We start from the raw sequence: 9,716 nt of genomic DNA on the forward strand, positions 1-9,716 counted from the left end.
GCACCCAGTTCCATTAGAGACTACACCCTGTTCCATTAGACACTGCACCATGTTCCATTAGACACTGCACCCTGTTCCATTAGAAACTACACCCTGTTCCATTAGTGACTATACCCTGTTCCATTAGACACTGCACCCTGTTCCATTAGACACTGCACCCTGTTCTATTAGACACTACACCCTGTTCCATTTGACACTACACCCTGTTCCATTAGACACCGCACACTGTTCCATTAGAGACTGCACCCTGTTCCATCAGACACTGCACCCCGTTCTATTAGACACTACACCCTGTTCCATTAGATACTGCACCCAGTTCCATTAGACAGTGCACCCTGTTCCATTAGACACTGCCCCATGTTCCATTAGACACTACATCCTGTTCCATTAGATACTGCACCCAGTTCCATTAGAGACTACACCCTGTTCCATTAGACACTGCACCATGTTCCATTAGACACTGCACCCTGTTCCATTAGAAACTACACCCTGTTCCATTAGTGACTATACCCTGTTCCATTAGACACTGCACCATGTTCCATTAGACACTGCAACATGTTCCATTAGACACTGCACCCTGTTCCATTAGACACTGCACCCTGTTCCATTAGATACTGCACCCTGTTCCATTAGACACTACACCATGTTCCATTAGACACAGCACCCTGTTCCATTGGAGACTGCACCATGTTCAATTAGACACTGCACCCTGTTCCAATAGACACTACACTCTGTGCCTTTAAAAACTGCACCATGTTCCATTAGAGACTACACCCAGTTCAGTTAGATACTACACCGAATTCCATTAGACACTGCACCCTGTTCCATTAGAAACCGCACCTTGTTTCATTAGATACCACACACTGTTGCATTAGACACTACACCCTGTTCCATTGGACAATGCACCCTGTTCCATTAGACACTGCACCCTGTTCCATTAGACACTGCACCCTGTTCCATTGGTCACTGCACCCTGTTCCATTAGACACTGCACCCTGTTCCATTAGACACTGCACCCTGTTCCATTACTCACTGCACCCTATTCCATTAGACACTGCATCATATTCCATTAGACACTGCACCCTGTTCCATTAGAGACTACACCCTGTTCCATTAGACACTGCACCCTGTACCATTAGACACTGCACCCTGTACCATTAGACACTGCACCCTGTTCCATTAGACACTACACCATGTTCCATTAGACACTGCACCCTGTTCCATTAGACACTGCACCCTGTTCCATTAGACACTACACCATGATCCATTAGACACTGCACCATGTTCCATTAGATACTGCACCCTGTTCCATTAGACACTGCACCCTGTTCCATTAGACATTACCCCATGTTCCATTATACACTGCACCCTGTTCCCTTAGACACTGCACCCTGTTCCATTAGACACAGCATCCTCTTGTATTAGACACCGCACCTTGTTCCATTATACACTACACCCTGTTCCAATTGACACCGCACACTGTTACATTAGATACCACACACTGTTCTATTAGACACTGCTCACTGTTCCCGTAAACATTGCACCCAGTTTCATTAGGCACTGCACCCTGTTCTATTAGAACGAACACAGTGTTGCATTAGACACTGCACCCTGTTCCTTTGGAGACTGCACCTTGTTCAATTAGACACTGCACCCTGATCAATTAGGCCCTAGACACTAAAACCTGCTCCATTGTTGACTGCACCATGTTGAATTAGACACTGCAACCTGTTCCATTAGACACTGCACCCTGTTCCATTAGACACTACACCATGTTCCATTAGACCCTGCACACAGTTCCATTACACAGTACACCCTGTTCCATTAGACACTACACCCTGTTCCATTAGACACTGCACCCTGTTCCATTAGTCACTGCACCCTCTTCTATTAGATACTACAACCTGTTCCATTAGACAATACACCATGTTCCATTTGAGACTGCACCCTGTTCCATTAAACACTACACCCTGCTTCGTTAGACACTACACCCTGTTCCATTAGACACTGCACCATGTTCGATTTGTCACTGCACCCTGTTCCATGAGACACTACACCCTGTACCATTACACACTACACCATCTTCCATTAGACACTAAACCCTGTTCCATTAGACACTGCACCAAGTTCCATTAGACACTGCACCCTGTTCCATTAGAAACTACACCCTGTTCCATTAGTGACTACACCCTGTTCCATTAGACACTGCAACATGTTCCATTAGACACTGCACCCTGTTCCATTAGACACTGCACCCTGTTCCATTAGATACTGCACCCTGTTCCATTAGACACGACACCTTGTTCCATTAGACACAGCACCCTGTTCCATTGGAGACTGCACCATGTTCAATTAGACACTGCACCCTGTTCCAATAGACACTACACTCTGTGCCTTTAAACACTGCACCATGTTCCATTAGAGACTACACCCAGTTCAGTTAGATACTACACCGAATTCCATTAGACACTGCACCCTGTTCCATTAGAAACCGCACCTTGTTTCATTAGATATCACACACTGTTGCATTAGACACTACACCCTGTTCCATTGGACAATGCACCCTGTTCCATTAGACACTGCACCCTGTTCCATTAGACACTGCACCCTGTTCCATTGGTCACTGCACCCTGTTCCATTAGACACTGCACCCTGTTCCATTAGACACTGCACCCTGTTCCATTACTCACTGCACCCTATTCCATTAGACACTGCATCATGTTCCATTAGACACTGCACCCTGTTCCATTAGAGACTACACCCTGTTCCATTAGACACTGCACCCTGTACCATTAGACACTGCACCCTGTACCATTAGACACTGCACCCTGTTTCATTAGACACTACACCATGTTCCATTAGACACTACACCCTGTTCCATTAGACACTGCACTATGTTCCATTAGTCACTGCACCCTCTTCTATTAGATACTACAACCTGTTCCATTAGACAATACACCATGTTCCATTTGAGACTGCACCCTGTTCCATTAAACACTACACCCTGCTTCGTTAGACACTACACCCTGTTCCATTAGACACTGCACAATGTTCGATTTGTCACTGCACCCTGTTCCATGAGACACTACACCCTGTACCATTAGACACTACACCATCTTCCATTAGACACTACACCCTGTTCCATTATACACTGCACCCTGTTCCATTAGAAACTAGACCCAGTTCAATTATACAATACACCCTGCTCCATTATACACTGCACCCTGTTCCAATATACATTGCACCCTGCTCCATTAGACACTACACCCTCTTCCATTATACATCGCACCATGTTCCATTATATACTGCACCCTGTTCCATTAGACACTGCACCCTGTTCCATTAGACACTGCACCCTGTTCCATTAGACACTACACCCTGTTCCATTTGACACTACACCCTGTTCCATTAGACACCGCACACTGTTCCATTAGAGACTGCACCCTGTTCCATCAGACACTGCACCCCGTTCTATTAGACACTACACCCTGTTCCATTAGACACTGCAGCCTGTTCAATTGGACAATGCCCCATGTTCCATTAGACACTACACCCTGTTCCATTAGACACCGCACCCTGTTCCATTAGACACTGCACCCTGTTCTGTTAGACACTACACCCTGTTCCATTTGACACTACACCCTGTTCCATTAGACAGTGCACCCTGTTCCATTAGACACTGCCCCATGTTCCATTAGACACTGCACCCTGTTCCATTAGACACTGCACCCTGTTCCATTACACACTGCACCCTGTTCCATTAGACACTGCACCCTGTTCTATTAGACACCGCACCCTGTTCCATTAGACAACGCACCCTGTTCCATTAGACAACGCACCCTGTTCCATTAGACACTGCACCCTGTTCCATTAGACACTGCACCCTGTTCCATTAGACACTGCACCCTGTTCCATTAGAAACTACACCCTGTTCCATTTGACACTGCACCCTTTTCCATTAGACACTACACCCTGTTCCATTAGACACTGCACCATGTTCCAATAGACACTGCACCCTGTTCCATTAGACACTGCACCCTGTTCCATTAGACACTACACCATGTTCCATTAGACACTACACCCTGTTCCATTAGACACTACACCATGTTCCATTAGACACTACACCCTGTTCAATTATACACTACACCATGTTCCATTAGACACCGCACCATGATCCATTAGTCACTGCACCTTGTTCCATTAGACACTGCACCCTGTTTCAATAGACCCTGCACCCTGTTCCATTAGACCCTGCAAACTGTTCCATTAGAAACAGTACCCTCTACCATTAGACACCGCACTTGGTTCCATTAGACACCACACCCTGTTCCACTAGACACTGCTCAGTGCTCCATTAGACACTGCATCCTGATCCATTGGAGACTGCACCCTGTTCAATTAGACACTGCACCATGTTCCATTGGAGCCCGCACTCTGTTCAATTAGACCCTGCACCCTGTTCCATTAACACTGCACCCTGTTCCATTAGACACTACACCCTGTCCCATTAAACAGTGTAGCATGTTCCATTAGAGACTACATCCTATTCGATTGGACACTGCACCATGTTCTATTAGACACTACATCCTGTTCCATTAGATACTGCACCCAGTTCCATTAGAGACTACACCCTGTTCCATTAGACACTGCACCATGTTCCATTAGACACTGCACCCTGTTCCATTAGAAACTACACCCTGTTCCATTAGTGACTATACCCTGTTCCATTAGACACTGCACCATGTTCCATTAGACACTGCAACATGTTCCATTAGACACTGCACCCTGTTCCATTAGACACTGCACCCTGTTCCATTAGATACTGCACCCTGTTCCATTAGACACTACACCATGTTCCATTAGACACAGCACCCTGTTCCATTGGAGACTGCACCATGTTCAATTAGACACTGCACCCTGTTCCAATAGACACTACACTCTGTGCCTTTAAAAACTGCACCATGTTCCATTAGAGACTACACCCAGTTCAGTTAGATACTACACCGAATTCCATTAGACACTGCACCCTGTTCCATTAGAAACCGCACCTTGTTTCATTAGATACCACACACTGTTGCATTAGACACTACACCCTGTTCCATTGGACAATGCACCCTGTTCCATTAGACACTGCACCCTGTTCCATTAGACACTGCACCCTGTTCCATTGGTCACTGCACCCTGTTCCATTAGACACTGCACCCTGTTCCATTAGACACTGCACCCTGTTCCATTACTCACTGCACCCTATTCCATTAGACACTGCATCATATTCCATTAGACACTGCACCCTGTTCCATTAGAGACTACACCCTGTTCCATTAGACACTGCACCCTGTACCATTAGACACTGCACCCTGTACCATTAGACACTGCACCCTGTTCCATTAGACACTACACCATGTTCCATTAGACACTGCACCCTGTTCCATTAGACACTGCACCCTGTTCCATTAGACACTACACCATGATCCATTAGACACTGCACCATGTTCCATTAGACACTGCACCCTGTTCCATTAGACACTGCACCCTGTTCCATTAGACATTACCCCATGTTCCATTATACACTGCACCCTGTTCCCTTAGACACTGCACCCTGTTCCATTAGACACAGCATCCTCTTGTATTAGACACCGCACCTTGTTCCATTATACACTACACCCTGTTCCAATTGACACCGCACACTGTTACATTAGATACCACACACTGTTCTATTAGACACTGCTCACTGTTCCCGTAAACATTGCACCCAGTTTCATTAGGCACTGCACCCTGTTCTATTAGAACGAACACAGTGTTGCATTAGACACTGCACCCTGTTCCTTTGGAGACTGCACCTTGTTCAATTAGACACTGCACCCTGATCAATTAGGCCCTAGACCCTGTTCCCTTTGACACTAAAACCTGCTCCATTGTTGACTGCACCATGTTGAATTAGACACTGCAACCTGTTCCATTAGACACTGCACCCTGTTCCATTAGACACTACACCATGTTCCATTAGACCCTGCACACAGTTCCATTACACAGTACACCCTGTTCCATTAGACACTACACCCTGTTCCATTAGACACTGCACCCTGTTCCATTAGTCACTGCACCCTCTTCTATTAGATACTACAACCTGTTCCATTAGACAATACACCATGTTCCATTTGAGACTGCACCCTGTTCCATTAAACACTACACCCTGCTTCGTTAGACACTACACCCTGTTCCATTAGACACTGCACCATGTTCGATTTGTCACTGCACCCTGTTCCATGAGACACTACACCCTGTACCATTACACACTACACCATCTTCCATTAGACACTAAACCCTGTTCCATTAGACACTGCACCAAGTTCCATTAGACACTGCACCCTGTTCCATTAGAAACTACACCCTGTTCCATTAGTGACTACACCCTGTTCCATTAGACACTGCAACATGTTCCATTAGACACTGCACCCTGTTCCATTAGACACTGCACCCTGTTCCATTAGATACTGCACCCTGTTCCATTAGACACGACACCTTGTTCCATTAGACACAGCACCCTGTTCCATTGGAGACTGCACCATGTTCAATTAGACACTGCACCCTGTTCCAATAGACACTACACTCTGTGCCTTTAAACACTGCACCATGTTCCATTAGAGACTACACCCAGTTCAGTTAGATACTACACCGAATTCCATTAGACACTGCACCCTGTTCCATTAGAAACCGCACCTTGTTTCATTAGATACCACACACTGTTGCATTAGACACTACACCCTGTTCCATTGGACAATGCACCCTGTTCCATTAGACACTGCACCCTGTTCCATTAGACACTGCACCCTGTTCCATTGGTCACTGCACCCTGTTCCATTAGACACTGCACCCTGTTCCATTAGACACTGCACCCTGTTCCATTACTCACTGCACCCTATTCCATTAGACACTGCATCATGTTCCATTAGACACTGCACCCTGTTCCATTAGAGACTACACCCTGTTCCATTAGACACTGCACCCTGTACCATTAGACACTGCACCCTGTACCATTAGACACTGCACCCTGTTTCATTAGACACTACACCATGTTCCATTAGACACTACACCCTGTTCCATTAGACACTGCACTATGTTCCATTAGTCACTGCACCCTCTTCTATTAGATACTACAACCTGTTCCATTAGACAATACACCATGTTCCATTTGAGACTGCACCCTGTTCCATTAAACACTACACCCTGCTTCGTTAGACACTACACCCTGTTCCATTAGACACTGCACAATGTTCGATTTGTCACTGCACCCTGTTCCATGAGACACTACACCCTGTACCATTAGACACTACACCATCTTCCATTAGACACTACACCCTGTTCCATTATACACTGCACCCTGTTCCATTAGAAACTAGACCCAGTTCAATTATACAATACACCCTGCTCCATTATACACTGCACCCTGTTCCAATATACATTGCACCCTGCTCCATTAGACACTACACCCTCTTCCATTATACATCGCACCATGTTCCATTATATACTGCACCCTGTTCCATTAGACTCTGCACCCTGTTCCAATATACATTTCACCCTGCTCCATTAGACACTACACCCTCTTCCATTATACATCGCACCATGTTCCATTATATACTGCACCCTGTTCCATTAGACTCTGCACCATGTTCCATTATACACTACACCCTGTGTCATTATACACTATACCCTGTTCCATTAGATACTGCACCCTGTTCCATTAGACACTGCACCCTGTTCCATTAGACACTACACCCTGTTCCATTAGACACTGCACCCTGTTCCATTAGACCCTACACCATATTCCATTATAAACTACACCCTGTTCCTTTATACACTGCAACCTGTTCCATTACACACTACTCCCTGTTCCATTAGACACTACACCCTGTTCCATTAGACACTACACCCTGTTCCATTAGACACTACACCCTGTTCCATTAGACACTACACACTGTTCCATTATACACTGCACCCTGTTCCATAATACACTGCACCCTGTTCCATTAGATACTACACCCTGTTCCATTAGACACTACACCCTGTTCCATTAGACACTACACCCTGTTCCATTATACACTGCTCCCTGATCCATTATACACTGCACGCAGTTCCATTATAAACTGCCCCATGTTCCATTATACACTGCACCCTATTCCATTACACACTGCACCCTGTTCCATTATACACTGTACCTTTTTCCATCATACACTACACCTTGTTCCTATATACACTGCACCCTGTTCCATTAGACACTGCACCCTCTTACAGTAGACACTACACCCTGTTCCATTATACACTGTAACTTTTTCCATCATACACTACACCTTGTTCCTTTATACACTGCACCCTGTTCCTTTATACACTGCAACCTGTTCCATTAGACACTACACCCAGTTCCATTATACACTGCACCCTGCTCCATTAGACACTACACCCTGTTCAATTATACACTACACCCTGTTCCATTATACTGTACACCCTGTTCCATTATACACTACACCCTGTTCCATTAGACACTGCACCCTGTTCCATTAGACACTACACACTGTTCCATTATACACTGCACCCTGTTCCATTATGCACTGCACCCTGTTCCATTAGAAACTAGACCCAGTTCCATTATACAATACACCCTGGTCCATTATACAATACACCCTGTTCCATTATACACTGCACCCTGTTCCAATATACATTGCACCCTGCTCCATTAGACACTACACCCTCTTCCATTATACATCGCACCATGTTCCATTATATACTGCACCCTGTTCCATTAGACTCTGCACCATGTTCCATTATACACTACACCCTGTGTCATTATACACTATACCCTGTTCCATTAGATACTGCACCCTGTTCCATTAGACACTGCACCCTGTTCCATTAGACACTACACCCTGTTCCATTAGACACTGCACCCTGTTCCATTAGACACTGCACCCTGTTCGATTAGACACTGCCCCATTTCCATTAGACACTGCACCCTGTTCCATTATACACTGCACCCTGTTCCATTAGAAACTAGACCCAGTTCCATTATACAATACACCCTGGTCCATTATACAATACACCCTGTTCCATTATACACTGCACCCTGTTCCAATATACATTGCACCCTGCTCCATTACACACTACACCCTCTTCCATTATACATCGCACCATGTTCCATTATATACTGCACCCTGTTCCATTAGACTCTGCACCATGTTCCATTATACACTACACCCTGTGTCATTATACACTATACCCTGTTCCATTAGATACTGCACCCTGTTCCATTAGACACTGCACCCTGTTCCATTAGACACTACACCCTGTTCCATTAGACACTGCACCCTGTTCCATTAGACCCTACACCATATTCCATTATAAACTACACCCTGTTCCATTATACACTGCAACCTGTTCCATTACACACTACTCCCTGTTCCATTAGACACTAAACCCTGTTCCATTAGACACTACACCATGTTCCATTAGACACTACACCCTGTGCCATTAGACACTGCACCCTGTTCCATTATACACTGCACCCTGTTCCATTAGACACTACACCCTGTTCCATTAGACACTACACCCTGTTCCATTAGACACTACAACCTGTGCCATTAGACACTGCACCCTGTTCCATTAGACACTGCACCCTGTTCCATTATACACTACACACCGTTCCATTATACACTGCACCCTGT

The sequence above is a fragment of the Cetorhinus maximus genome, unplaced genomic scaffold (assembly GCF_964194155.1).
Source record: "Cetorhinus maximus unplaced genomic scaffold, sCetMax3.hap1.1 HAP1_SCAFFOLD_203, whole genome shotgun sequence".
Taxonomy (NCBI): Eukaryota; Metazoa; Chordata; class Chondrichthyes; order Lamniformes; family Cetorhinidae; genus Cetorhinus; species Cetorhinus maximus.